The 27,896-nt window shown below is 34.2% G+C and overlaps 1 protein-coding gene across 22 annotated transcripts in view; it reads left to right on the top strand.

Annotated features, from left to right (window-relative positions):
- The window catches only part of NOL4 (nucleolar protein 4), a 438,717-nt gene that overhangs the window by 214,218 nt on the left and 196,603 nt on the right, over positions 1-27,896 (top strand). The window lies entirely within an intron of this gene.

Consider the following 27,896-nt stretch of genomic DNA (forward strand, 5'->3'; position numbering starts at 1 on the left):
TTAATCTCTTCTTTTTACTACTTCCTCCGATTCACAGATGCTGTAGGTTCCTGGTACAGGCAGTTTCTCCCAGATAAGCACAAGCTTTAGTTTTCCATTATAGCTTACCCCCGTGGTTTTATTTTACCATTTATATTAAACTTTAATTTTTGAATCCTTGTGGATTTCCCATACTTATGTGATGTATGACCTCAATAATACCTTAAAATGTTTTAAAAAGATGCTTTAGCCTGCTCTGAGAAGAATGACTTGGAGGAGTCAAAATGAAGCAGGTTAAATAAACAAGAGACATAGGCAAATGTCTCTTTTATCAGCAGATTCGAGAATGGTGTAACAATTAAGCTTAGTAACTGGATATGTGGGAGGTGTAAGAAATCAAGGATGATTTATTTTAAAGCTTAACAGAACATTGTTTATTAATTATTCCATATCTGTTTGAGTAACAGCTTGATTGTTATAAATTTATAAGCTTTATTTAATATTGTTCTAGTGCTCTAGTAGATATTGCATTCACAGACATTTACTAAGAGCTCAAGTTCAAATGATGTGACTCTGATAATGGGACTTTGGGGAAATGGAGATAGACAAATATTTGTGAATTCTACTTTGTAGAAAAGACAGCGCTTTTCAATTTGCCCTTGCATGCCCATGACAAAGTCTGTTTATTTACTTCAAATTCAGGTGCAAGATCTATCTCCTAAATTGGCATACACTGTTGAAGTGGGAATTATAAGGTGGCTATATTTATGTTGTATCCTTTTACTGTTTTATTATTTCCTTTCTATTAAACACTTTAACTCCGCCTTATAAATTAGGTGGTAACTGTTAGCCCAGATAAGCTGTGATATGGCTATATTCTGATGGAACAGTGCATAAAAACTGCCAGCTTTCCATCATATGATGCTTTGGAGATTTGACAGTTTTATATTAAGCTTAATGAATATCTTAAATATAACAATTTCTCATAATATAACATTATTTAGTGAGTAACCTAGAGACTTACATACAAGTTTTTCTGGTTTTAATAACCTGTGAAAATTTCTTAGCTCTTAGAATGACATATTTTATAAATTTTCATTCAGTTGGCTTTTTTTCTAGTATATAGTATAACCTAAAGTTTTTAAACATTGAAAAAATAGTATTGTTAATCATAACCAATAGATTAAAATTAATGTATGACATGCTTTTCAAAGTATAGACATTTATCAATTAAAATATGTAAATGTTTATTATTCAAATAATACCTGCTTATTATAGATTTCTTGAAAAGTAAAGAAAAGCAAAAGAAAGAAAAGAAGTCACCTCTGGTTCTACTATCTAGACATATCTATTAACAAAAATTACATTTTGAGTATATGATGTTTTTTAAAATCATTTCTTAATATAGTTCTCTTTTTCCAGTTTCCTTAATTCTAGTATACACTAATATTAAATGATTAGAAAATTATTCATTTTAAAAGCTTTAGTTAGCAGCTCCGTGTTATGCTCTACATTTTAATCCCCTAATATATATTCTGTTTGAGAAAACGAAACAGTGCTTATAAATGCAAATATTGAGACCTAGCTGAAAGAATGGCAGATCTGCTGAGGCTTCTAATGCCATGTGAAGCTAGGCTAAACTTCTAGTGCCATAAGAAGCTAGGCTAAACTTTTCAAATGGCAAAAGAAGCAGTCCAGTAAGCTAAAAGCTTTTCTGTTTACTTACCAGGCAATTAAACTTCCACACACTGGGATGTGGGGTGCTCTGATCATGATCCTTCTCCTAAGATCCTGAGAACATAATCTGCGCTATTAAACATCAATCCATATACATTCTATGAGTTATATACAGATCTGTCTCCAGTTGAAAATATACAGTTGAAATATACGGTCATGCGCCACATAACAAAGTTTCAGTCCAGATATATGATGATGGTCCCATAAAATTATAATGAAGCTGAAAAATTCCTATTGCCTAGTGACATCATAGACTTTGTAACATAGTAAGGGAATGCATTACTCATGTGTTTGTGGTGATGCTGTGCTGCCAGTCATATAGAAGTATAGAACATACAATTATATACAGTACATAAATACTTAAAAATGGTAATAAACAACTATATTACTAGTTTATGTACTTATACTATACTTTTTCTTATTTTAGAGTATATTTTTTATGCTTATAAAGAATTTTGCTCTAAAACAGAATGCTATGTTACACAAGTAGTCTCTTAGATCTCATGTTTACCACATCTCTTGATTGCATCATCTTCTCTTGTGCTTGATTTCATCTTCTGTTGTTTTGTATACTAATACGCTGTACAGGCTTGTACCCTGGGAGCAATAGGCTGTACCATATAGCCCACGTGTGTAGTAGCTATACCATCTAGGTTTGTCAAGGTGCACTCTATGTTGTTAGCACAATGACAAAATCACCTAATGACACATTTCTCAGAATATATCTGTCTTTATGGTGTATAACTGTACATTTGCCTTTAATCAATGTGGGCAAAAAGGAGCAAATTTGGCACTTGAGGGCATGGATAGTATCCTCAGGGAGATAGAAGAAAGATTTCTGCCAGTATAAAAATAGTTTTGTGGTTTGGAAGATGATTAAAGATATATTGTCTTTATTATTCTCCTACTCACTGTACATCAGATTTAAAGTGAAAGTCTTTAGAAAAATCATCTTTGGAAATAACTGCCTAATAAAGTTGAGTATATCAGTGCAAAGACACCCGGACATACCTAAATTACCAAGAAGATAACACTTTAGTTTGCATTTTAAGTAGTATATCTAAATCTCAAAACTCTCATTCAAAGATCTTTTATGTTTTAGTATCCAAATTTATTTAATATCTAAATATATACATATATTTACATACATAAAAATACATAGCAAATCACTTCAAAATTTAGACAAATTATTTAACTTAATTCTAGTTGACAAATAGTTTTTATATCCCTACACATTTTCTCCAGTAAAGGTTATCTTTGTCATAAGTGCTAGGAAACCAACAATTGTTTAACAATGCAGTGACATATCGAGCATCTCCATATGTGTTTGGAAAAATCAATGATACAATGTATATTCAGCAATACATGAATTACTTACAAATTTATTATTTTTCAAACTGTGGATCTTGTTCAAAAGATAATAAAAGCTTTTATTATGGTAAGTCCTGGTTATAGCAATAAAATTTACTGCTCAAGAAAATGACAGATCCATATTGTAAACATTGGAAAAACTGCCCTCCAAATTTCAACTAGAGAATGAAAAGTAGTTTCTTTTGCTTTTCCTTTGTCTACATCTAAACAGTGTTTATTTCGTTCAAAATCGGCGGCGCTTTTTGTTGCATTTGAAAGCAAGGCAGCAGTCCCTATTGACTTAGCTGCCAAAAGAGACACCCTTCTCCGCCTGTGTTCATTTTGCTCCGGTAAATAAACAGACGATTCAGTTCTTTTATGCTCTGAGCAAAATCAGTTTCTGTATGCAATTTTGAATAGTGCGTCAGGTTCCTCTACTGGACTCGTTTTACCTGGCTGGGGATGGCAGGACACCACCTGCTGGCAACCCTCGCCCTTCTACTCCCCAATCCCGCGTCCTGGGTAAGCAGAGCAACTGACCCGGCTTTGAAGCCTTGGGTCCTCTAGGGCCCCTGGCTGCATTGGCCGCCTTCTCCTGCGTGGCTTGGATTGCCTCTACCCTTCCCTCTCAGAACACCAGGGAAAGGGGCAGAGAAAGGGGGAGGACTCAGTCTCCTAGTCCTTGGAGATAACCCTAGGTAGATGTGAAGGGCTGGCTAGAGGATGTTGCCGTATGTGCTGGGATGTGGAGAAAATGGGAGAAGACAGCCCACAGCTAGTAGGGCTCCTTGCAGAAGGCGACCTTGGCCTTGCTTCGATGTGGGGATAGATTAGGGTGGGCAAGCTTCTGTGGGGCTCTCCAACTTTTCGAAGGTAACATGCATAACCTCACCTTGACCGCGTCTTCCAAGCCCTACCCCTGTGGGGCGAGGAGAGAGGAGATGCCTCCACAGGTGCCCAGACAGGGGGTTGGTCTGAGCCTCTCCTCAGGCGGATGCTGAATCTGGGCCGGGGTCTCCAGCTTGTGTCCTCAGAGTGCAGGAGCACATGGCCCAGCACCGCTTGAGGAGGACTCAGATCTCCTCCAGGCCTGGCACCGGGGGCGGGAACGCCAGAGGGAGAAAAGCCTTGGCCTTCCTCCCCGGGCCGTTGCCAAGGCAACTGTGTTGTTGGCCAGGGAAGCTGGGGGAGACTGGAGCGTGGCTCCCCCTCCAGGAGTACTGAGTTGCAAGCGCCAATCATGAGTGGTTGGGGGACCAGCGGAGAGCGAGCACGAGGTCAGGGGAGGCAAAGCGGGGGCTTGCGGTGTGGAGGGCGCCTTTCTCACCTCCACCCTCCACTGTTGCCATGGAGACCGCCAGGGCAGCCTCACCTGCACCGGCTGCTACAGCAGGCGCTGCTGCCCGAGTAGAAGAAACAGCAACTAGAGCCCTCTTTTGCCCCAGTGGTCTCTTACATGAACTCTAACCCAGCAGCTGCCACTGCTTGCCTCCCACAAACAGGAAACGAGAAGGCAGACGTCCAAATTCACCGCGGGTTCCTCTACCATGCCTTTCTTTATTTGGTTTTTCACCCAGAATTTTATATCTCTGCATCTTCCACAATAAACGGTCTGGTGGATGAAAAATTGGTTCCCTTTGTACTGTGTCTGCCTCGCACCTCTTCTGTTAACAAACAACTTGTTTAGTTCTACAGAACACTGTCCTGGGCCAAATCTAATTATCAACAGAAAGATTTTAAAAGTTGTTTACTATTATTATTATTATTGTAGGTATGTGAAATTCCTAGTTTTCATTCATATGCTATGGATAATATAGGAATGTTCTCTTGCTGAAATTAACCACTTTTTGATAAATTAATGGAATAATTATGTGCTGGAATATCTGGGGACGTAATAAAGAAAGAAGAGACCGTTCAGAAGTCTCTTCTGTGTGTACTGGTTTTTTTTTTGTTTTTTTCTAGTTTTATATGCCAATCCAGTTCTAAAATCTCTTTTCTGGGCTCTGTTCCTTCCATGTTTTAGATCAGTTTTTGGCTTTGGAAGGGGGGTTATTTTAGCTTGGGTTTGCCTTTGAACTGGGGAGTGTGGTAAATTAAGTATCCTAGAATACTTACATTTAGCTCAGGTTCAAGATTTAGTGCATGGATGCATCTCTACTGACTACGGACATGAATGCACTTAGCAAGGACTCCCTGATTGGAGCAAGTTGAGGCATCTGTGATCTTGAATTGCCAGCCGTGCCCTGGCAGGCTCTGTCAACTGCTGTTGGTCACAACCCTTTGCTTCTCAAATTTCTTTCCTATTTAATGTCTAGATGATACAGCTTTCATTCTCTAAAAGCACCTTGGTAGCTTTTGCTACTGAGAATCATGAGTTTCCTTACATAGTTCTGCAATTTTGAATAGACCAGCCTTTTTAACTGACTTTAATAATGCCCCTTTAGAAAATTTCAACAATGCAGGATAACTATTTCTTTCCTACAGCTGATAGGTGAGATACTTAATAATTTTTTTTTCACACTTTCTATGTTGGTGTTTTCAAAGCCACTAAGAGATTTTTATGTAGTTCAAATTTTATAGACTATAGATTAACCTCTCTCAGAGGTCCCCTAGGGTTTCCTAAACACCAAATCTGATCCCCCTTTTTTTGTCACCTTACTTAACTTCTGACAATTCGACCCTCTTGATCTAATCTGTCATTTTCCTTGAAAATCCACCCTCCAAATCTCCTGACATTTCTCTGACCTCTTAAAAGTCTCTTTCTCAATCTTTTATTTTTTCTTTTTCCTTTTTTTTTTGTATTATATATTGGTCTCCTGCTTTATCTATCCATTCAGCATATTTTCCTGGGCCTTCTCATCCACATCAATAGCTTCATCTGCCCTATAATTCTCTTCTCTTCATAATCTGTTATTTTGTGCAGACTCTTCTTTGAACTATAGGCCCCTATTTCTAGCTACTTCATGGACATTTCTGTTTGTGTTTCCTGCAGGCATCTGAATTCAACCTGTCCTTCACTAAACTATATTCCTCTCCAAATTTATTTTTCCTACTGTGTTTCATATCTCAGTTAATGACCTTACTCTTTTCCCAGTTGCTCAAGATAAGAAACATGGAGCCATTTCTTGATTCTTACATTCATCTAATCAGATTTCTTATTGGTATCTAGCATGTGCCAGGCAAACACAGTCAGAAGCTTAATTATAGTGGAGAAGACAGAATGATATATTTACAACTAAGTAGAAAAATTACAGCTTTTTTTTAGGAAGCCAATTACAGAAGTAACCAGAGTGCTGTATGATAAAGAAAAGTTTTATGTGTTGAGATAAAGGATGAGAAGCTACACATTTAAGTTGTTAGAGAGAGAATAGATAGGGCAGAGAGAAGAGCAGTCACAAAGTTCCTATGGTGGAGAAGGGCTTGACATTAAAGTTAAAGTGTGTGGTGAGAAGGGCCAAGTGAGGGTGGAAAAAAGAATTAGGGGACAGATTTTGCAGAACTTTGTGGGCCTTGATAAGGAATTTGGATTTTATCTTCAGTGCAGTGCAAAGCCATTGAATATTTTTAAGAAAAGTGGCATGAAATGTTTTATAATTTTAAAAGATCATTCTGGCTCTGGGGTGGAGAATGAATGGGATGTGTGTGTGTGACAGTTTGAAGGTGGAGAGAAAATTAAAGACTACAGAAGTGTTAGTAATAATAGGGTGTGAATTGGAGAAGGAGGTATTTTCAGTGGTCTCTATCACTCAGATTGGGTCTCAAACACATTTCTGTCCTTAGAGTATACCATGCCATATGGGGCTTTCTACATCTAGTTCCTTACTACTTAATCTTAATTGTTATGATTTTTGTTCTTTTATAGCTTTAATTGTCAGTGATACTCACACGATAGCTGACAAGGAGAATGTCGAGAACAATAGATAAGAAAGCTGGCTCTAGAGTTGAGCTGCCTTGGTTCATGTCCAAGCTCCATGACTTAACTGGCTGTGTCATTTTGGGACAATTCCTTAACTTTCTGCAATAGAATAGCAATGATAGTAATAATACTTATTTTTCAAGACTTTACAGAGATTAGGTAATGCATATAATATACACTGCATGTTAGTGCTCAGTAAATGTTAAATGATGATGTTGGTGATGATGATTAGGATAGAGGACTTGAGATCTTTGATAAGAATTTTTATGTAGCCACTGGGGGAAAGTTCTGCAGCCTTTACTTCTAATTGCAAGCAGGTCTAAGAATCAGAAAATGAAGGACATCATGGCTAGTCTTGGGGACAGGAAGAAATAGGACATGTTTTAAGAAACAGGTATCTTCAGGTTGCTACTCCTCAAACATCCTTTCTTGGGAAAACTCTCTTTGAGGAAAGAGTTTTCTGTTCATTGCTGATTTTTAAAATCTCACTATCTTTAAGTCAACATTTTGTCATTTTCTTTTTCTTTTTTTTTTTTGAGTGCTCTGAAAGAAAAAAATGAATATGGAGTTGTTAATAATGGCAAGAATGATAGAATGCCTTAAGTTGGGAGAAATTGGGCCTTGCTGCTACTTGGTTTTCCTTATGTCTTGTTGATTCCATAGTAAACATCCCTCAGTAATTCCACACTTACATTCTCATGGGTTCCCATCTGCCGATATTGAGTGCCTCATTTTATGAAGCAATCACTGCTTTTTATAAATAGTCCATATCTCGTAATTTTCTTCGTTATCAAGTCTCAGTATTGAATAAATAAGTGAATGAATTAGTCCTTCACAAAATATCTCTCATCTTTCTTTTCTATTATTGTCGTCCTCTTTCTAAATTAGGACCTCATTACCTTTCTCAAGGAATGTATACATTACATATACCTTTCAATATACCTCTGCTTGATTTTTATGTATTCTATGCAGATAATTTTTCACAAGAAAGTATGGTGCTATTCTTGCCACTCTTTCATTCAAAAAATTCAAAAGCTATTTACTGAGAAAAATGTTACAAACTAGAAAAAGATTCATATTCATATTTTTATATAGAACTCCTATGAATTAAAAAGACCACACAGTAAAAAAAAAATTGGGCAAGCAGCTATGAGAGAGATTCAACAAAAGTAGTTCTTCAAATGACTAATAAACATAAGAAAGAATTCCAACCCTCAATAGTTATCAAGGAAATGAAAATTACAACCACTAGAATAGTCATTGGAGAAAAGAAAATGTCATCCACCAGAATGGCTGCAGTGAAAAAAAATGACATTCCCACGCGTTGGTGAGAATGTAGCCCAAACAGAACGCTCATATACTGCTAGAGGGACAATAGATTGATACAGCTACTTGGGAAAAACCATTTAGCATGATCTACGAAAGTCAAACATATATATAACTCTGTGAAGCAATTTTACTACTTGGGTGTATACCTAAGAGAAATCAGTTATGAGTTCATCAAACACATGAAGGAAACTGTTATAGCAATATTATTTTTAATAGCTGAAAACTGGAAACAACTCTAATGTTTATCTAGAGGACAATGGTTAAATAAATTATGGCATAGTCTATAATAGAATACTGCACAGCAGTAAAATATTAAAAAATACTGCTACATACTACATGTATGAACCCCACAAACATAAAAGCGTAACAAGACAGACAACACTAATCTGTGTTGAGAAGTTAAGGTAGTAGTTATCTTTGGGGAGGCAAGTAAGGTTAGTGATTGGGAAGAGGCTTGAGGGAGCTTGTGGGGATGCTGCTCCTTTTATATTTCTTGACTTGAGTGATGATTCCGTGGGTATGTTTTTTTGTGTGAATTTAGTAGGCTGTACCTTTATGGTTTATGCATTTTCGACTCTGTCTTATTGCAATAAAAATATTTATCTTTAAAAAAGCTTCTCATTAGCTACTATATTAGGTCACTTTCTTCCAACTGCATTACACCTCTCCCAGTTGGTTGTGAAATTTATTTCACATATTTTTGCACATGACTACTAAATGAGAAATTTATTTCTCATATTTTTGCACATGACTACTAAATGAGGCAGAGGTATCCATTTGTTCACCATGTTCATTGTTTTCTTCCTTTTAAAAATAGAACCCTGTGAATTTTGGCTGGACATTTAACTGCATTTGGTCAATTTACTGACTGTGTTTTCTAGCTTTCCTTGCCTATAGGTGTACTCCTGTGATTAAATTTCGACCAAAGCTGCATAAGCAGACATGATGAGTACAACTTAGTTCCTGTACATTCTCTTTCACTTTTACATCTTGCTGGGAAATAGTGAAGTCTGGAGAATCCTTGGCAGTCACATGTTTCTGACTGTGGAGCTACCATGCTGGCTTCAGCCCACTGGACTGTTAGGTGAAAGAGGAATACATTTCTATTTAAGCTATAATGTTTTAAGGATTATTTATTACAATATACTCTCTGTTAATACAGTATTTTATAAATATAGTGATTTATATGTACCTCTGTCATTTAGTAAGGCCGATTTTTCCAGGTTTCTAAAAGGTTCCTACTGAAATGACCACAAGGCTGTGCTGTATTCATTATTTTGTCTCTTACAGTGCTTTCCTTTTCCTATATTTATGACCATGGAGAATGTATTAATTTATCTGAGTTTCAGCTTTCTTTACTATGAAATGGGAATAATAGAAGATTATTATGAAGATTAAAACATAAAACACATGTAAAGTGTTTAGCACAATCTGGGGTACATATTAAGCACTCAACACATAGAAGCTTATTTTCACGTAACAGTTTTAATGTACATTCATGACATAGAATTAAGCAAAGGCATAGTATGGAAGATCAGTGTATGTTGGAGGAAGACATCCAAGTTAGGAGCATTTTAAAAAACTAGCTCATCTTGTTTTATGACTCTAGGCCTCCCAGAAATTTCTGATTATTTCATAAATATTGGAAATCGTGCAATGAAAATAAATATACTCTATGACTAAGCAATTCTTCTCTTAGTTATATATCCAAAAGAAATGAGTGCATGGGTATAGCAAAAGTATGAACAAAATGTTCACAGAAGCATTATTTTTAATAGACAAAAAGAGACAACTCAGTTGTTTCCTAGGCATAGGAGCAAAACTATTTTGGCATATTTATTTTAATAGTCTCATGCTTATCTGTCCACTTAAATATTGGGGCTAGTAATTTCTGACTATTGACTCCTTAAGAATATAAGTTATCTATTAAAAAGTGCTTTGGGAAAAATTGCTAATAATCTCTGACATGTTACACATAAATTATACTTCTTATTTTAGTATTTTCTTTCAAGAGTTGTCTAGCAATTTTCTTAGTTCTATTAGTTCTAAAGAACTGCCTTTAAGCTCCCTTAATAAGGGTGGTAAATGCTTTTGGGTTTTGTCTGAAAAATCTCTCATTTTCTTGAATGACAATTTACTTGATTATATAATTCGAAATTAATATGTATTTCCCCTTAGAACCATGAAGCTATTCTACTGTTTTCTGACTTTGTGACTATTGAGAAGTTTGTAGTCAAAGAAATGGTCATTCCTTAGGTGTGGTCTGTCTTATTTTTCTGGCTCCTTGTTAATATGATCATTCTGTGGTTATCTGAAATTACTATGTTGTATTCAAGAGTGAACTTTTGGAAACAAAATCTATCATTGTATGTATCACATATTTTAAATCTGAGGAGTAACAGCCCTATCAGTTTTCTAACATTATTTCTCCAAAAGGTGAAACTTTTTTTTTCCCAACCAAGAGACAAATGAAAGTAAGACAAGTCACCTTGTCATTTCTATTTACAAATGGGCAGATTTGTTTTCTGTTCCATCCTTTCACTCATGTATTTACCTTTTTAATGAGGGTCTTGTTATGTGGAAGTTTCTGTTACAAGTCTTATGGCCCATTACTCATATGACCCTAAAAATTTGCCTTACTTTGAGAGCTCTGCATTTTAAACTTTGCTTGCTATTAATCATTTCTAATTATTTTCTGGTGGAAATTTTCTTTTTTAAAGAATATTAGTAGAAATGAATGTTTTATATCCTTGGCAGATTTTTATTTTCAATTTGAATTGGTCTAAAAATATGAAGAAATATTTTTAGAAATACATGCAATTAAGAAATCTAATAAATTTTGTTATGTTTTAATTTTCTGTAAATTTTCTATTGATTTTTTTTTTTTAAATTGACCAAGATTACTTTACAAAAATGCCTTGAGATGGTTTTTGGTCCTTTTGAATAACATTAATAACTTTTGATAAATGTATATTGACATGTGTCAACCTATGGTCATTGGTGCCAGTTCAACCCCAACAGGAATCCCTAATTTGGGGTACAATGAAAAAAGAAACTTTATTCAGTACAAACAGTTCAGTTGTGATACAGCACAGCTGTGGAGCAGCTCAATGGTGTTAGAGCTCAATTATGAAACAGCGGGGCTGAGAGGCGGCCCTGGGGCAAGGCCCCTCTCCAGCTAGACAGCTCAGTGAAACATCTTTGGTATTTCAGCTCCAGCTGGGGAAACACAGTCTTCAGTCTTTTGTGGAAAGGAAAAGTGAGTTCCCCTAGCTAGAAGGGAGCTGATATATGTAGAGAGAAGTCCCCACCTCTGATCCCTGATTGGTATGTCTTCATACAAATGAGGACTCCGGATTGCCACAGTTTGATTGGTCCAAAAAATCATCTGATTGGTCGAAATGCTGCTTTGATTTGTCAGTGGAGATGCTAATAATGATATTGCTGTGTGGATCTGATTGGATAGAGAAAGTCTCAGTTCTATTGGTTAAAATATGATTCTGGGAAGTCCATTATAAGGACTGGTTCAGGTGGCAAGAACACAGTGCAGGCAGGAGTTCAGTGTAGGAGGCAGGCAGTTCAGTGCAGGTGGCAGGCAGTTTAGTGCAGTTTTCTTCCTGAATCACAGCTTGTGTGAGAGGCCCCTGTTTAGCAATGTTTTCTCGGGTCTATGAGTTTGAACCCAGTTAGCCACCAGGAATCCTTTTTAGTAGGTCTCTTCTTTCTCAGGGTCAACACTTTTATCCACCACCACAATATTTTAAAGAATAGTTTAGCTGCCCTAAAAATCATTTATGCTTCGTCTATTTATCCCTTCCTCTCCCCTAACTCTTGGCAACCACTGATTCCTTTACTGTCTCCATAGTTTTTTCTTTTCCAGAATGTTGTAATCATATAGTATGTGGCCTTTTCAGGTTGGCTTATTTAGTTAGTAATATGCATTTAAAGTTCCTCTATGTCTTTTCATGGCTTGATAGCTCATTCATTTAGCACTGTGTGTACCACAATTTATTATCCATTCACCTATTAAAGGACATCTTGGTTGCTTCCAAGTTTTGGCAATTATGAATAAAGCTGTTCTAAACATCCATGTACAAGTTTTTGTGTGGACCTAAGTTTTCAAATCCTTTGGATAAATACCAAAAGCACAATTGCTACATCACATGGTAAGAATTTATTTAGTTTTGTAAGAAACTGCCAAACTGTCTTCCAAAGGACTGTGCCATTTTGTATTCTCACCATCAATGAATGACAGTTGCTCCACACTCCTGCCAGAGTTTGCTGTTGTCAGTATTCTGGATTTCCGCCATTCTAATAAGTGTGTAGTGGTATCTTTTTTTTTTTTTTTTTAATTTTTATTTTCCTGATGACATATATGTGGAACATTTTTTATTTGCTTGCTTTCATCTATACATATTCTTCAGTGAGGTAGCTGTTCAGATCTTATTCTTATTTTTTAATTATTTTTTTTGGTTGGATTTTAAGAGTTCTTTGTATATTTTAGATAACTATCTTTTATCAGATAATGTCTTGCACAAATATTTTCTCTCCATCTGTGACTTGTCTTCTCGATCTCTTGACAGTGTCTTTCACAGAGCAGAAAATTTTAATTTTCATGAAGATCACCTTATCAATTATTTCTTTCATTCTTTCAACACCTTTGGTGTTGGACAAGAAATTATTGCCATGCCTAATGTCATCTAGATTTTTTCCTATATTACCTTTTAGGAGTTTATACAATTTTGAGTTTTACATTTAGGTACGATCTATTTTGAGTAAATTTTTGTGAAGAATATAAGATCTATGTCTAGATGCGCACACTCGCTCTCTCTCTCTCTCTCTCTCTCTCTCTCTCTCTCTTTTGTGCATAAGGATGTCATTACTCCAACACCATTTGTTGAAAAGATTACCTTTTATTCATCATATTGCCTTTGTTCCTTTGTTAAAGACAAAGGAACTCTTTGGGTCTTTTTCTGCACTTTACATTCTGTTTCATTGATCTGTGTATATTCTTTCACCAGTCTGACACTGTCTTGACTACATTAGCTTTACAATAAGTCTTGAAGTTGGATAGTGTCAGTCCTCTGACTTTGTTCTTCTTTAATATTGTATTGGCTCTTCTGGGCGCCTTTTACTTTTTCCCACATGTTTTAGGAAACTGTCCCCAAAACTATATCTCTTTACATAAAAGCTTTAGTTAGATGTTTGAGGGACACACATCTATAGTAAAGTAACAACTAACTTTTATTGAGTCCTTACTAAATTCCATGCAAAGTTCAAGTTATCTTCAAACTGAGCCAAAATGATATAATTAAACCCAAGAACCCAAGATAAGTGCTATAATTATCTTCATATTTCAAATGAGAAAACCAAGGCCCACAGAGATGTAAGGGGATTGCCCAAGGAAACTTAGAAGTAAATGGTGGAATATGGTAGTTTGTTTCACAGAGGCAAAATGTGGTATCACTTCCCAATACCTACAAGCATGAGCCAACTGTTTGGCAAAGAGATTCTACATATTGTCCAGGTTATAAAGATACAAATTGTACTCTAATTGGATGTGTACTGATCAAGTGCTATATACCAAGGACTACTCTACGTATTACAATTTCAAAATAATTATCACTAAGCATCTTCTCTTGATGAGCTCATTGTGCAGAGTAAGGATCTTTTTTCACAATAGTCCCAAACTAGAATCAACCAAAATGTTCATCAACTGGAAAATGGACAGATTGTGACTTGGCCATGCAATGGAATATTATTCAGAAATAAAAAGAATGGCATACTGATGAATACAAACACATGAACAAATTTCTAAATTATTATGCTAAATGAAAGAAGTGAAACACAAGCAAGTACACAAGTACCTACTATATAATTCCACTATATAAACATTTGGAATAGTCAAATACTAACCTCCAGTGATTGAAATCATTAGTCATTGCTCAGAAGAAGTACAAAAGTTATCTTAGATGATGGAAATATTTGCTATTTGATACGTTTACTTAAACTGAATGAACAGTATACTCAAGATCTGAGCATTTCACTATACAAAAATTATAAAAAATTTAAAAAATAGCATATTTAATGGTAAAAACAGGAATGGTTAAAGGAAGGTAGAAGCACAGGGAAATAAGTGAGTAACTTAATTTTAAGGAGTCAGGGAAAGCTTTATAGAAGACTGTACATGTGAGATGGGTTTTGAAGAGTAAACAGGAATTTGCCGTTTGAAGAAAGACGTTCTAGGGAGAAAGCAGAGAATATTAATTTATTAGTTCCTTAATTTATTCATTTATCTGCTCAAAAATTATAGTCTACTTATTCTCTGCTTAGTACAATTCTAGGTCCTTGTGATAGAGCAGTGAAAAAGACAAATGTACCCTTTGCCTGCAGAAAGTTTAGATTCTAGTGAGAAAACCATGAGTTATAAGTTTTATGGAATTTTTGGGGAAAATTGAGAAGTTCGTTGTGATTAGAACGTGTTAGAATGGCAAGAGATAAGGTGGATCATGGTAAATAAATTGGAACCATATTAAGAAGATTTCAATGTAGAATAGATTAAGGAGTTTGAGTTTTATCTTATATATATTAAAGCCTAGTAGAAAATAAATCATAAGTTGATGTAGTTATAAATTTTTAAAGAACATTTTTGATATTTGAGGACAAACTGGAACGAAGAAAAATTGATAGAAAAGTAATAAAGAGAATGCTGCTTCCATAGTCTAAGCCAGGGTTGGCAGAAACTCAATCCATGTGTCACCTCATATTTTTGAAGCCATAGTAGACAATGCTAACCCATAAAAGTACTGGTCCTCACCAAGTCAAAACAGGGCATTACATACTAGATACCCATTATTAAAAATAAATTTGGCACATGAAATGAAACCTATTTGTGATTCCTGGTCTAAGCTCTAAAAGTCATTTCCTGGGTGAGTAAATCAGAAGCCCAGTAGAAAAGGGGAAGTGAGTGAACTGGAGAGCCAATCCAGAGGTAGAATTATTTGATCACTCTATAAGAGAATGACTCAGAATTTTAGATTGCAAATCTATGTGACAATAACATTAATCATAATAAAATAATGATAATAGCAATAGCAATAACACAGGGCATAGACTGCATTTGGATCCTTGAGGAAGTGTGATAAAGTTTCGACAAAGATCTCACCCTACATCTCATTAGTTAATGTTCGTGTTTACTTCCCAGGGAAACTCTATTGTAGCTCTTCTGATCAATTTAGAAGGAAAGAACCTTTCTTCCTAGGCTTTGATTCCTTGCCTTATAATAGGTCAAAAATTTGTAACTCAGTTACTACTCTCAGAGTTTTCTTAAAATTACATCATTTCTTTTTTCTGAAATTATGACTCACAAGATTGGCCTCTTAATTGTAAAGGCTTTAAATTATTTTCTTTCTTGTTAGTATCTTCTTCCAAATATATTTATGCATTATATAGGCCATTGGCCATGGACACCATATGTCTTTTGACCTATTAATTTTGTTACTAAGTTTTCAATGAATATTAGCGCCTCTAATATTCATTTTTATTTGCCTTGCTCTGGTTCTTAGTACTAAAGGTATAAAAGAGGCTTTACCTGTCTTTCAGGTAATGATTATGTCTGTCAGTTAAGGGAAAATGTAAGAAGATGCAGTTGTACCGCTCAATCACAGCCCAAAACGGAATTATCCACAATAATAACCAAGAGAGATAGCTCAAAGTAAATTTTCAGATGAATCCTAAATTTACATAAAATAAATCAGTTTTCAAGGAGAGAAATTTAACTTTTACCTTTTTCTTGGTTACTATATAAACTGTTAACAGATATTGCTGCAGAGAGACGATGAAAAAGCAGAAGAGCATGCAGCCTAAATAATACGCGGTTAATCAGTACCTCAAAATCAAATGTCATTAGTACTTCAGGGGCAGCAACAGCATGTGTCAGGGAAGTGGTGAAAAGTTGCTTCTGTAAGGCAGTATCTGACAAGTAAAGCCCATTTTGCCAGCATCTGAACATATGGCAAAGCAGTGTTTTTTTGACTTTCTTGTGCTGGAAGGAATTGGCCTCCTAGTAACTTGGACTTTGTTTGTGCTGAAGAGAGACTGAATATTTTTCCATAAATAATTATAATTATCTTCTCATTGAAGACACATAAATTTGGAATTCAGTGATTTTCTTGGGTAAATCATCAATTTTGGAAAGAAGTGGAATTAAATTTTCTCTATTTCTGCAAATGCTTTGCTGGTACAAAATTAATACATCTTGTATAGGTTTGTCTCTCAAAAACTTATTATTTAGGTTGAAGTATTTTAGGTAGAAATACTTCATTTTTGTCTTTATGCGACTTTTACTTTGTATTATTTTTTCTTTTCCCAGAAATAATGTTTGTTTAAAATTCTACAGGTTATCTTCTTGTTTTCCCTTTTAAACATAGTAATTGAAACACTTTAGATGTTAAGGAATGCTGCAGATGAAAAGTTCATAATTTGGTTTATAAACCTACTATTTTACATATGATTAAGTTGAATTTCTTCAATAATCAATACATAAAATTGGAGATTTCTTTTTTTTAGATCGAGGTTTCTTACAAATTATTTGCCAGATGTTTTGTCACTGTTTGTTTTTAAATATATGAGTGAACTAAAGCCCTGAAGGCCAAATGGCAGGGTTTACCCCTGAGGCTGACAGGAGAGTTTAGGGCAGCAGATGGCCACTTTGAAAATTAGCACATTTGCTTGAGTAAGAGTGGAAGTATACATTTTCATGTCTCTTTCATCTTTCTAGAGGTAACTGCTTGAGCTCCGCAGCCCTGGGTTTGTGTCTTAGCACAATCTAGTGATTTGAGAAAATTATTTATATTCTTTGTGCCCATCTTCTTGTATGCAAACTGGGAATAGTGACAGTGTCTGATCCCAAAGAGTGGCTGAGAGAGTAGAGGACCACATGTGCTTCTCAGGTACTGCCTGAGCACAGTGCAGCCTTAATGCACAGCAGCTGTTGCCGCTGCCCATTTCCTCTTTCCTCAGCCCCACAGCTTCTACTCCATCCAACAACTTCTCTGTTTCAATTTACTCCTTACTTTTCCATTAATTTTTTTGGAGAGCAGGGGTCTCATTCACTTCTCTTCCTCCTTTTAAATTCACTCATTGATTTCTTCATCTTGCCCTCACATTTAAACAGTCATCAACAACGGCTGAATTTTCCTTCCCAAATTTCTCTCAACTGTCCCTCCCTTTCCCCTCTGGTCACTGCCTCCCTTGTTTCATCTGGATGTACTCTACATCTCACTGTGCTAGTGGTTGTTTAAGGCACTGGTTTGACTTTGGAATTCTTATGTTAAAAAACTCTGGAATAGTTTTCACTGCATATAAAATAATATATTTCTGCCACATCTGATAGCCACAACCGCATTGTGTCTACCCAGCATTGAATTCCATTCTCATCTATAGCTTACTCCTAAACTCTAATTTTTCAACCTTGGCTGCATATTAGAATCATTGAGGGAAATATTTTTAAAAACCCATGCCTAGGTGCACCCCTGACCTATTAAATCACATTTTCTTGGGGAGGAACGTAGGCCTCAGACTATTTTTTAAAGTTCACCAAGAGATTCCAATGCATAGCCAGGGTTGAGAAGCAGCATTGGAGCACGTTGGCTGTATCATACTTTACTTATTACAGTCTCTTTTGGCATAGCCATCAAAACTGCTAGTGGTAGACTGTAAACTCTTTCAAGAAGGGAAACTTAAGATTTCTTTTTTAAATCAGCCAAAGTGATCTATCACAATATTTTGCACGTAGTAAAGGTAATTTCTTAAACCTCACCAATAGCTACATCTCCTCATATTGCTCCACTTCTGGGCTTCCTGATTGCATCTCTCTTGCAGAACTTTATTTCAAGGCATCTGAGTGTCTTTATGTATTTACAGTAAGTTATGTTTTAGATATATTTCTGTCTTCATAGACTGAATCCTCCTATTTTTCTTCCCTCATCACTGTAACTCAGCATAGGACCGCTGATCTTCCAATGGAAGGTGAGCATATAGAGTCAGCTGAATAGGGTAAGAGCAAAGGTACATTTTCAGTTTAGTTAGGCAGGGCCTCAAAGGCATTGGTGAAAATTAGATTAGATTATTTATAGAAGATCTCTGTAAATTCCTGGGTTTAGGACCCAAGTCGAATGTTGTGAATTTATATTTATTTCACAATCTGTTTTTTCTTTATTATGTTGTTTATGAATTGGCAGCCCTTCATATTGCTTTTACTTCTGAATATTTTATTAAAATTGCTATCTATCACATCAGTTAGTTTATGATCATGATTTTGCCCACTAGAATATCTGTGATAACTGCTGGACTAAGGAAAGAAAAGTGATAACTGTTTTCATTCATTGGTTACTAGATAATAAATGTGCTATATTGGCCTTAATTTGAGTTCTCTATTACAATTTAAATAAAACTTATTTCAGTAGATGTCATATTTGATATATGAAAAATTTGACCAGAAATATCATTTTTAATTGAGTGGAAAAGTATCCTGCTTTCATCTAAATATGTTTGAATTACATACTAGTGTCAATGGCTATCCATATCTTATCATATTACCTCCCAAGAAGATACAGTCTCCTGTGGAGAATGGGAGTTAGGAAGGATTGTAGGAGAGAGATTTAGCCCATAATGCCTCTTTCTTCATCAATTATTTTTGTCTTACTTCATGATACAGTTGGAAATGAGGAATTTCAAAAAAAGTTTAATTTAAAACTCAGGAATGGTATCTTCTAAATAGATTCTGTAAGGTCAAAAAGAGACATGCAGAACTGATTTTAATTTCATTATAATAATGTTAGTATCTCTAAGCTTGATTTCTATCATTTATCAATTTTGTATGATTGCCTTAAATTTTTATGTGTATATGTACATCTCATCAATTGGTAATTAGTAAGCTAGCAGAAAGTTAAGTGAGGGTGATTGATTTTTGAGCTTAACCATTGTTTTTCTTCAATATCATTTTAGTGTGTTGAGGAAAGGGCATTAAATAAATCCATTATTTTTGAGCACAGACTTGCCATCGCAGACTTAATTTACAAATTTTATTTGTTTTACTATCCCATTAACTTTAATATAAAGTATTTATTTATAATATAGTAATTATACTTTTTAGAATATGGCGAAGTGGCATATTAGATTTGTTAGTTTTTCGAGTTTCTGTTATCAGAGGCTTTCTATGTGAACAGTTAACCACAGGAATATACTATGAGATATTCATTTAATTAATTAAAAATGGCTTTCGCTTACCTTGAATGACATAAAAACAATGGTATCCTTAAGCTAGCTTGTACTAGCTAATGAGCACTAATAGTTAAATTTTAAGAATTTTATAAACCATTTGTGAAACACAACTATTATTAAAATTAAATGATATAGACTTATTAAGGAATTTATATTAAAAGATGGTAAATAGTCACAACTTACCACTGCCTAATTATTTTACTACAATATACTATTATCTATATTCTTATTGTGGTTATTTTGGTCTATAATATCAGTATACTGAAAATACTACATAACAGTACACTATTGTGCATCTCTTCCCAACTCTGGGATCTGTAACTTCATATTGGTAGCTTGAAATATGATGAAAGTATGTACACCACAGAAATTAGTAAATGCCATAAATCAGGGCCGGATTTATTGTTTTGTTTTTTGTCTTTGTGCTGAAGCTGAAAGAAGTTTCAGTTTAATAAGTAAAATTTATACAATTGTGAAATAGTAGATCACATATCATATTAAATTACAAATCTTACTGAGAAAAGAGTTTGCAATGAAATTCCACTTGATATATCATAGTTCAATTGAAACCATAGGCTGGCTAGATATGAGTTCAGCAAATGAAAATATTCTGTGAGAATTAGTTCTCTATTTGGAATTTCTCTATATGGAATTTACAATAAATATATTTTATTGTTATTTATGAACTGTATGCTACACATTCTTTATATAATTGAAATTGATGATAATCATATACATTTATATATATTTTTGTGAGACAGTTATTAAACATTAACTAGCACATCACAGTAAACCTTGGTGATTGAACTGCTTCATTTCCATTGTAAGTTCCACTGGGTTTTTGGACTGTTTGAATTTGTATTGTATAAGCTCCTCTTTTTGTTCTTGGTTCTTGCATATTTGTACTCAAAATACAAACCTATTGGAAACCACATATTTTGACAGCTTTGCTGAGATATAAAGTGTACAATTCAATGTTTCTAGCATATCCACAGAATATAAAACTATCATTCTCATCTAATTTTAGAGCATTTTATCTCTTCTAATAAATACTTGTACTTGTTAACAGTCAATTTCCATTCTCCCCTCCTTGCAGTCCTAAGCAGCCAATAATTTACTTTACATTTATATAAATTTTCCTCTTCTGGATATTTCATATGAAAGAAACCATACAATATACGGGTTTTCTTGTGTCTGGCTTTTACTTAGCACGTCTTTTACTTAGCAAAATGTCTTCTCTTACTTAGCCATGGTATAGCATGAATCAACACTTTATCCCTTTTTATGGATGAATAATATTCCTTTGTATGTTTATATTATATTTGTTTATATGTTCATCAGTTCAGGATCATTCAAATTATTTATACCTTTTTTGATTATTATGACTATGCTATTATATTTCGTACAGTATATTTTTTGTGAGTACATGATTTCATTTCTCTTGAATAAATAGATGGGTATGGGCTTGCATCTAGTAAGTTTATGTTTAATTTTCAACTTCTTGTCAAGCTGTTTCCAAAGAAACTATTATTTTGTATTCCCATCAGCAATGAATGAGGGTTCTAATTTCTCCAAATTCTCACCAATATTTATTTTGTGAATGAGATATTTGTGAATGAGATATTACTAATGATGTTGAGCATTTTTTCTTGTGTTTTTGCCACTTGAATATCTTCCCTAGAGAGATATCTATTCAAATTCTTTACCAATTTTTAAATTGGGTTATTTGTCTTACTATTATTGAGTTGTAAATGTATTAATGTATTGTAGATGAAAGTCCCTTATTAGATATATAATGTTCACATATTTTTTTCCCATTTTTGTGCATTATTAGTTCACTTTTTTTTTTTTTGGATGGTATCATTTGTAGCATAAAAAATTTTTAAATTTGATGGGTTCAAATTTAAAATTTTTTTTTGTTGCTTATGCTTTTGGTATTATAATTAAGAAGATCTTGCCTTACCAAAGGTTAAAAACATTTACTCTTATATTCTTTGTAAGAATTTAAAATTTTAGCTCTTATGTTTAAATCTATGATCTATTTTGATTTAATTTCCATGTACGATGTGAAGTAGGGATCCTGCAGTTATTTACCGGTGGGTATCCAGTTGTCTCAGTGCCATTTGTTGAAAAGATTATTTTTTCCCACTGCAGTGTGTGACACTCCTATTGGAAATTAACTGAAAATAAGTATTTTCAGTTCTATCCATTTGATCTGTATATCTCTTCTCATGCCAATGCCATGCTGTCTTTATTTAGATTTATAGTAAGTTTTGAAATCAAGAATGTGAGACTTTCAAATTTCTCTCTTTTAAAAGATTGTTTTGGTTATTCTCAGTACCATGCATTTATGTATGAATTTTAATTTGTCGATTTCTGCAAAAAAGCTAGGATTTTAATAGGGATTGCATTGAACCTGTAAATAATTTTTTGGAATATTGTTATCTTAATAATATTAAGCTTTTTGATCCATAAATATAGGATGCCTTACCAGTTATTTAGATCATTTTAAATTTCCTATAACAACATATTCTAGCTGTAAATGTACAAATCTTATACTTCTTTTGTTAGCTTTAACTATGTAAGATCTAAGTTTATATGTAGTATTCCATGGTAAATGAAACTAATTTTCATAATTCATTTTTGCATTATTCATTGCTAATGAACAGAAATACAATTGACTTTTGTATATTGATTTTGAATCTTTAACCTTGTAGAATTCATTTATTAGTTCTAACTTTTAGTGGATTCCTTAGAATTTTCTACATTCAAGAACATGTCACCTGCAAATTGAGATAGTTTTTACTTTCTCCTTCTTAATCTAGGTGCCTTTTCTTCTTTTTTTCTTTTGTCGCCTAATCGTTTTTTCTTTTGTTGTCTAGTCTCTGACTAGACCCTTCAGTACTGCTAATAGAAGTGGCTAAAGTAGACATTCTTGTCTTGCCTCTATTCTTAGTGGGGAAACATTCCATCTTTCATCATTAAATAATATATTAGTTGTAGGGTTTTAACAGATGTCCTTTAATCAGGCTGAGGATACTTGTTTCTATTCCTTGTTTACTAAGAGTTTTTGGCCCAAAAGTATATTGACTTTTCTCAAATTCTTTTTGTACACCTGTTGTCCTTTATTCTATTAACATGGTATATTGCATTAATCAATTTTCTTATGTTAAACCAATGTTATTGTATGGTTTTATTAACTCTATAGTTAGTCAATCTTATCAGCTTTATATCTTCCAAAAAATTTCTCCAAATACCTGGTCCATTTGTGGTATCCTTCCTGGCTTTCATTTTAAACTGGAAATTAGACCCTGGTTTTTGCATTCAACTAAGCCGTAGGTATTCCAACACAGAATTCTCTCCAGAAACTAAAATCTTCACCTAATGTATTATTTTATTTCATTTTTATTTTGTTAAGTACAGTTGACATGCATATTACATTAGTTTAAGATGTATAACACAATGATTTGATATTTGTATAAATTGCCAAGTGATCACTGCACTTAGTCTATTTCCTGTCACCATATAAATTTACAATTTTTTCCTTGTGTTGAGAACTTTTAAAAATTTACTTTCTTAGAAACTTGCTAATATTCAATACAATATTATTGACAGTAGTCCCCATGTTGTACATTACATCCCCATGACTTATTTATTTTATAACTGGAAGTTTGTATCTCTTGATCCCCTTCACTATTTCACCTGCTTCCCAACTCCCCTCTCCTCTGGCATCCACTAATCTGTTCTCTGTAACTATAAGATTTGTTTTGTTTGTTTTATTTGTTCATTTGTTTTTTTAGATGCCACATATAAGTGAAATTATATGGTATCTATATAATGGCAATATATAATGGCAAGATTCCATTCTTGTTTATGGCTGAGTAGTGTTCCATTATGTATTTATACCACATCTTCTTTATCCATTCATCCATTGATGGACGCTTAGACTGTTTCTATATCTTGACTATTGTAAATAACGCTGCAATGAACATAGGGTATATGTATATATTTTTGAATTAGTGTTTTTGTTTCCTTCAGATAAATACACAGAAGTGCAATTGTGGATCATATAATAGTTCTATTTTTATTTTTTGAGGAACCTTTATACTTTTTTTCATAGTGACTGCACCAATTTACATTCCTACCAATAGTACATGAGAGTTCCCTTTTTTCTACATCCTTGCCAAACACTTATTATTTCCTGACTTTTTGATAATAGTCATTCTAACAGGTGTTATCTCATTGTGGTTGTAATTTGCATTTTCCTGATGATTAGTGATGTTGCACATCTTTTCATGTGCCTCTTGGCCATTTCTATATCTTCTTTGAAAAAATGTATATTCAGATCCTCTGTCCATTTTTTAATCAGATTATTCTTTTATTTGTCATTGAGTTACATGAGTTCTTTACATATTTTGCATAGTAACCTCTTATTGGATATATGAATTTGCAAATATCTTCTTCCATTTTGTAGGTTGCATTTCAGTTTTGCTGATGGTTTCTCTAGCTGTGCAGAAGTTCGTCATTTGATATAGTCCCATTTGTTTATTTTTTTTGCTTTTGTTGCCCTTTCCTTTGGAGTCAAATCCATAAAAACATCACTAAGACAGATGCCAAGGAGCCTACCACCTATGTTTTTTTCTAAGAGTTTTGTAATTTCAGGGCTTAAGTTTTAAGTCTTTAATTCATTTTGAGGTAATTTTTATGTATGACATAAAAATATGGTCTGGTTTTATTCTTTTGCTTGAAGATGTCCAGTGGTTTTTGTTTGAAGTTTATGTTCTGTCATACTAATATAGCTATTCCAGCTCTTTTATGTTTTTTTTTTGGTTGTTGTTTTCTTAGTTGTGCTGCTTTGTTGTCATCCTGTGTTATTTTCTTACTTCAAACTCCAATACTGCTCTGTTTCTGCCTCTGTTGTGCAGTTATTGTCAAGTGTATTACATTTCTTTATGTTATTATTCTAATAATACAAGTATTAACATATCGTTTAGGCAGTTGCCTTTTAAATAAGTCAATAAAGAATAAATAAGTAATTCTAATGTCTTTGGCTTATCTATCTATCTATCTATCTATCTATCTATCTATCTATCTATCTATCTATTTATTTACCTTTACTGCCCTTTACTGCAGTTCTCGGTATTTTAATGTGGATTTGAACTACTGTCTGATGTCACTTACCACTTTCATACTGGAAAACTTCCTTTAGTATTCATTTTAAAGCATGCCTACTAGCATTGGATTCTTTGTTTTATCTAGAGATGTCTTTAATTCACCTTCATTTTGAAAGCTAGTTTTTCTGTGTATAAATTTTTGTTTGACAATTTTTTACATTTAGTACTTTGAATGTGTCAAGCCATTGCCATCTGGCCTCCATTATTTCTTCTGAGAAATAATCTTTTAGTCTTTTGGTTTCCTTATACGAAATGAGTCATTTATCTCTTGCTGCTATCGTGATTTTCTATTTGTCTTTGGTGTTCAATGTTTCCACTATAAAATATCTATTTGTGAATTTCTTTGTGTCTGTGGGATGTGAAATTTATTAAGCTCAAAGCTTATTGAATATGTCTTTCCAGTTCCTAAAGGGCCTCATTACTCCTTATTTTCTTACAAAGAACATTTGGCTCATCTTCATGGTAGGTCCTATCCCTGGGCATTTTCGAGTTTTAGTAATGGAGTGTGGATGTGAATTGAACTTGAATCACAGTTGTGAGTAAGCAGATCCAAGTGACAAAAAGATAATAGATTATTTCCCTTTCTCAATATATATGGCTTCAATACTGTCATGATAAGCACTGAACTTATAATTTCTTGAAATAATGTTGACTGTTAACTGATGATTGTGCAGCATCTTCTATATATGCTCTTGTTTCACAACTTGTGCCTTCTGTACTCTAATACATAACCATCTGTAGTTGTTTAAATAATGGCCACTCAAATATTTCAAGTCCTAATTTCCTGGAAATTTTAAATGTTACTTTGTTTGGTAAAAGAGTCTTAAGTTAAAAAATTTGAGATGAGATTCCTCTGGATAATCTGGTTGGGCCTTAAATGCCATCATATAAAGTGGGTTGTTATAAGAGCAAGATACACATAGGAAAGATATCTCAAATAGGAGAAGGCCATGTAATATGGCCGCGAACCAGAGAATGCTGGCAACTACTGGAAGATGGAAGGGACAAAGAATGGGTTCTCCCCTAAAGCTTCCAAAAAGGGTGCAGCTCCGCTGACACCTTGATTTTGGACTTCCAGCCTCCAGAATTATGAAAGAATAAATTTCTCTTGTTTGAAGTCACCCATTTTGTGGTAATTTGTTACAGAAACCACAGGTAATTAATGTACAACTCTAGCAATGATTTGTTCTAAATTTTCTGTGCTAGACTGCAGACTATGCAAAGACCTGGATTATCTGTCTCGTACACCTTGGAAACTTCAACACTTAGCAGAGGGCTTAACAATATTTGGTCTTTGTGGAATACTTGTTGAAAGAATGAATAAATAGGCCGTAATTCCTAAAGCACTCATAGTGTACTAACTATACAAAATTACTACATTTCTGATTAACCAGCAAAAGAACTGAGAGGAAACAGTAAAAAATTTATGACAAGGAGAAAAGTGGATGGTTTTGTTTTGCTGGTGGGTAAAGATTTGCTAGGATTTTCAGCCTAGGAAAAGTAGATGTTCACTGAAGAGTAGGGACTAGGCTGGGGTTGTGGGGGTGGGAATCTGAGGTGATACTTCCCAAGCATTGTCCTCTAAGCTACAACAACTTTCCAGGCTGTTCGCTTCCATGTCCCAATGCAGCTTCTCTGTACTTTGACTGTATATTGGTCCGGCATCACAGGGCAAAGAGAGTTTATTCATGCGTCCAGTATAGAAGAACGATAAAGAAGATGATAAAGGTGAGGAGTGAGAAAGGTCCGAAACCTAGTGAGGCTCCACATGCATCATAGAGAATTTGTGAGGGAGCACTTCACATTTAACAAAGGCGAAATGCCTAGCTGTTTGGCCTCATATACAACTCCTTACAAATATAGTTATTTGAATATGCTGCTTTATGCATTGCTACTTCTGAGGCCTGTTGTAAATCAGAAAAAAATCAAAATCAAAATAGCAGAAGGTAGTACTGAGCAATTTCTTTTCAGTTTTGCAATGACTTGAGTCTGCTAGGACTATTATTCAAAGAGGCTCTTGCCATTTGACTCATTGACTGCATAATAATTTTGCTGAGATTAATCACCTCCTTGTGCTGTGTGCCAGCATTAATGGCTGTGTCATGTCACTACAGGTTATGCCTCAGGATCTAAATAAGAACACTGTGTGTGTGTGTGTGTGTGTGTGTGTGGTGTGGCGGAGATGTATATGCGTTTGCAAGCAAGAAATTCATGTTGTACCTGTGTAAGATTAAATTTCATTCTTATCTCATTCCAAACTTATTTTTTATTCCTTTCTATTATCTATGAGATCTTTTGGCTCTTTGCTACACTTCCCATTGCCATGGCTTTTGCCTCCTTGAACTACCACCATGTCAAATTCTATTTCTTCCAAGAAGCTACTTCAGCACGAGGTCATACCTTTATTCTGGGAACTCCTATTTTGCTTATATTTTTATCATGATCATCAAAATGACAAGAGCCACCATTTTTTGAGTGTTCACTATATGCCAAATATTGGGTTACATCTTTTACCTATTTTATTTAATTCTTACAGTTCTGTTAAGTGGGCTCTATTATCTGTATTATAATTCAGAAAACTGAAATTTGAGAAAACTGAAATTTAGGTAAGTTTAAGTCATTTGCACAAAATACACAATTTCTGAGTGGAGGATTCAAAGTTCACAACTAGGTAATTTCTAGAAATCACATTTTAACCTTTAACACATACTATCCCTTAGACTAATATTAATAGCATAATGGATACATTTTCTTTCCTAGATTATACAATGTTTAAAGATAGAGATTCCGTATTTTTTATTCCTCTAATAACAACTTCCTGTACCCAGCAACTCAATAAATATTAATTGGATGAATGAATCAATATCTAGAATGAGATTATTGTAATAATATTACTAAGCTTTAAATATATTTTAATTTAAGAAAGTTCTAATAGCTGTACAGAAGTTATTATAAAACATTAAAAACGGTATTTATGGGTAGGCATGATTAACTATGCCAAATATCTTTTTTCATACTTCTTAAAGTTCTCTGTGTAAATAATGGGTTAAATGATGCAATATTTATGCATGATCTAAAAAAATTTCCTATCTAGATGATTTGGTTCAGTTTATGAAAATGTTTCCATT

The sequence above is a fragment of the Pteropus medius genome, unplaced genomic scaffold (assembly GCF_902729225.1).
Source record: "Pteropus medius unplaced genomic scaffold, Ma_sr-lr_union100, whole genome shotgun sequence".
In the NCBI taxonomy this organism is placed as follows: Eukaryota; Metazoa; Chordata; class Mammalia; order Chiroptera; family Pteropodidae; genus Pteropus; species Pteropus medius.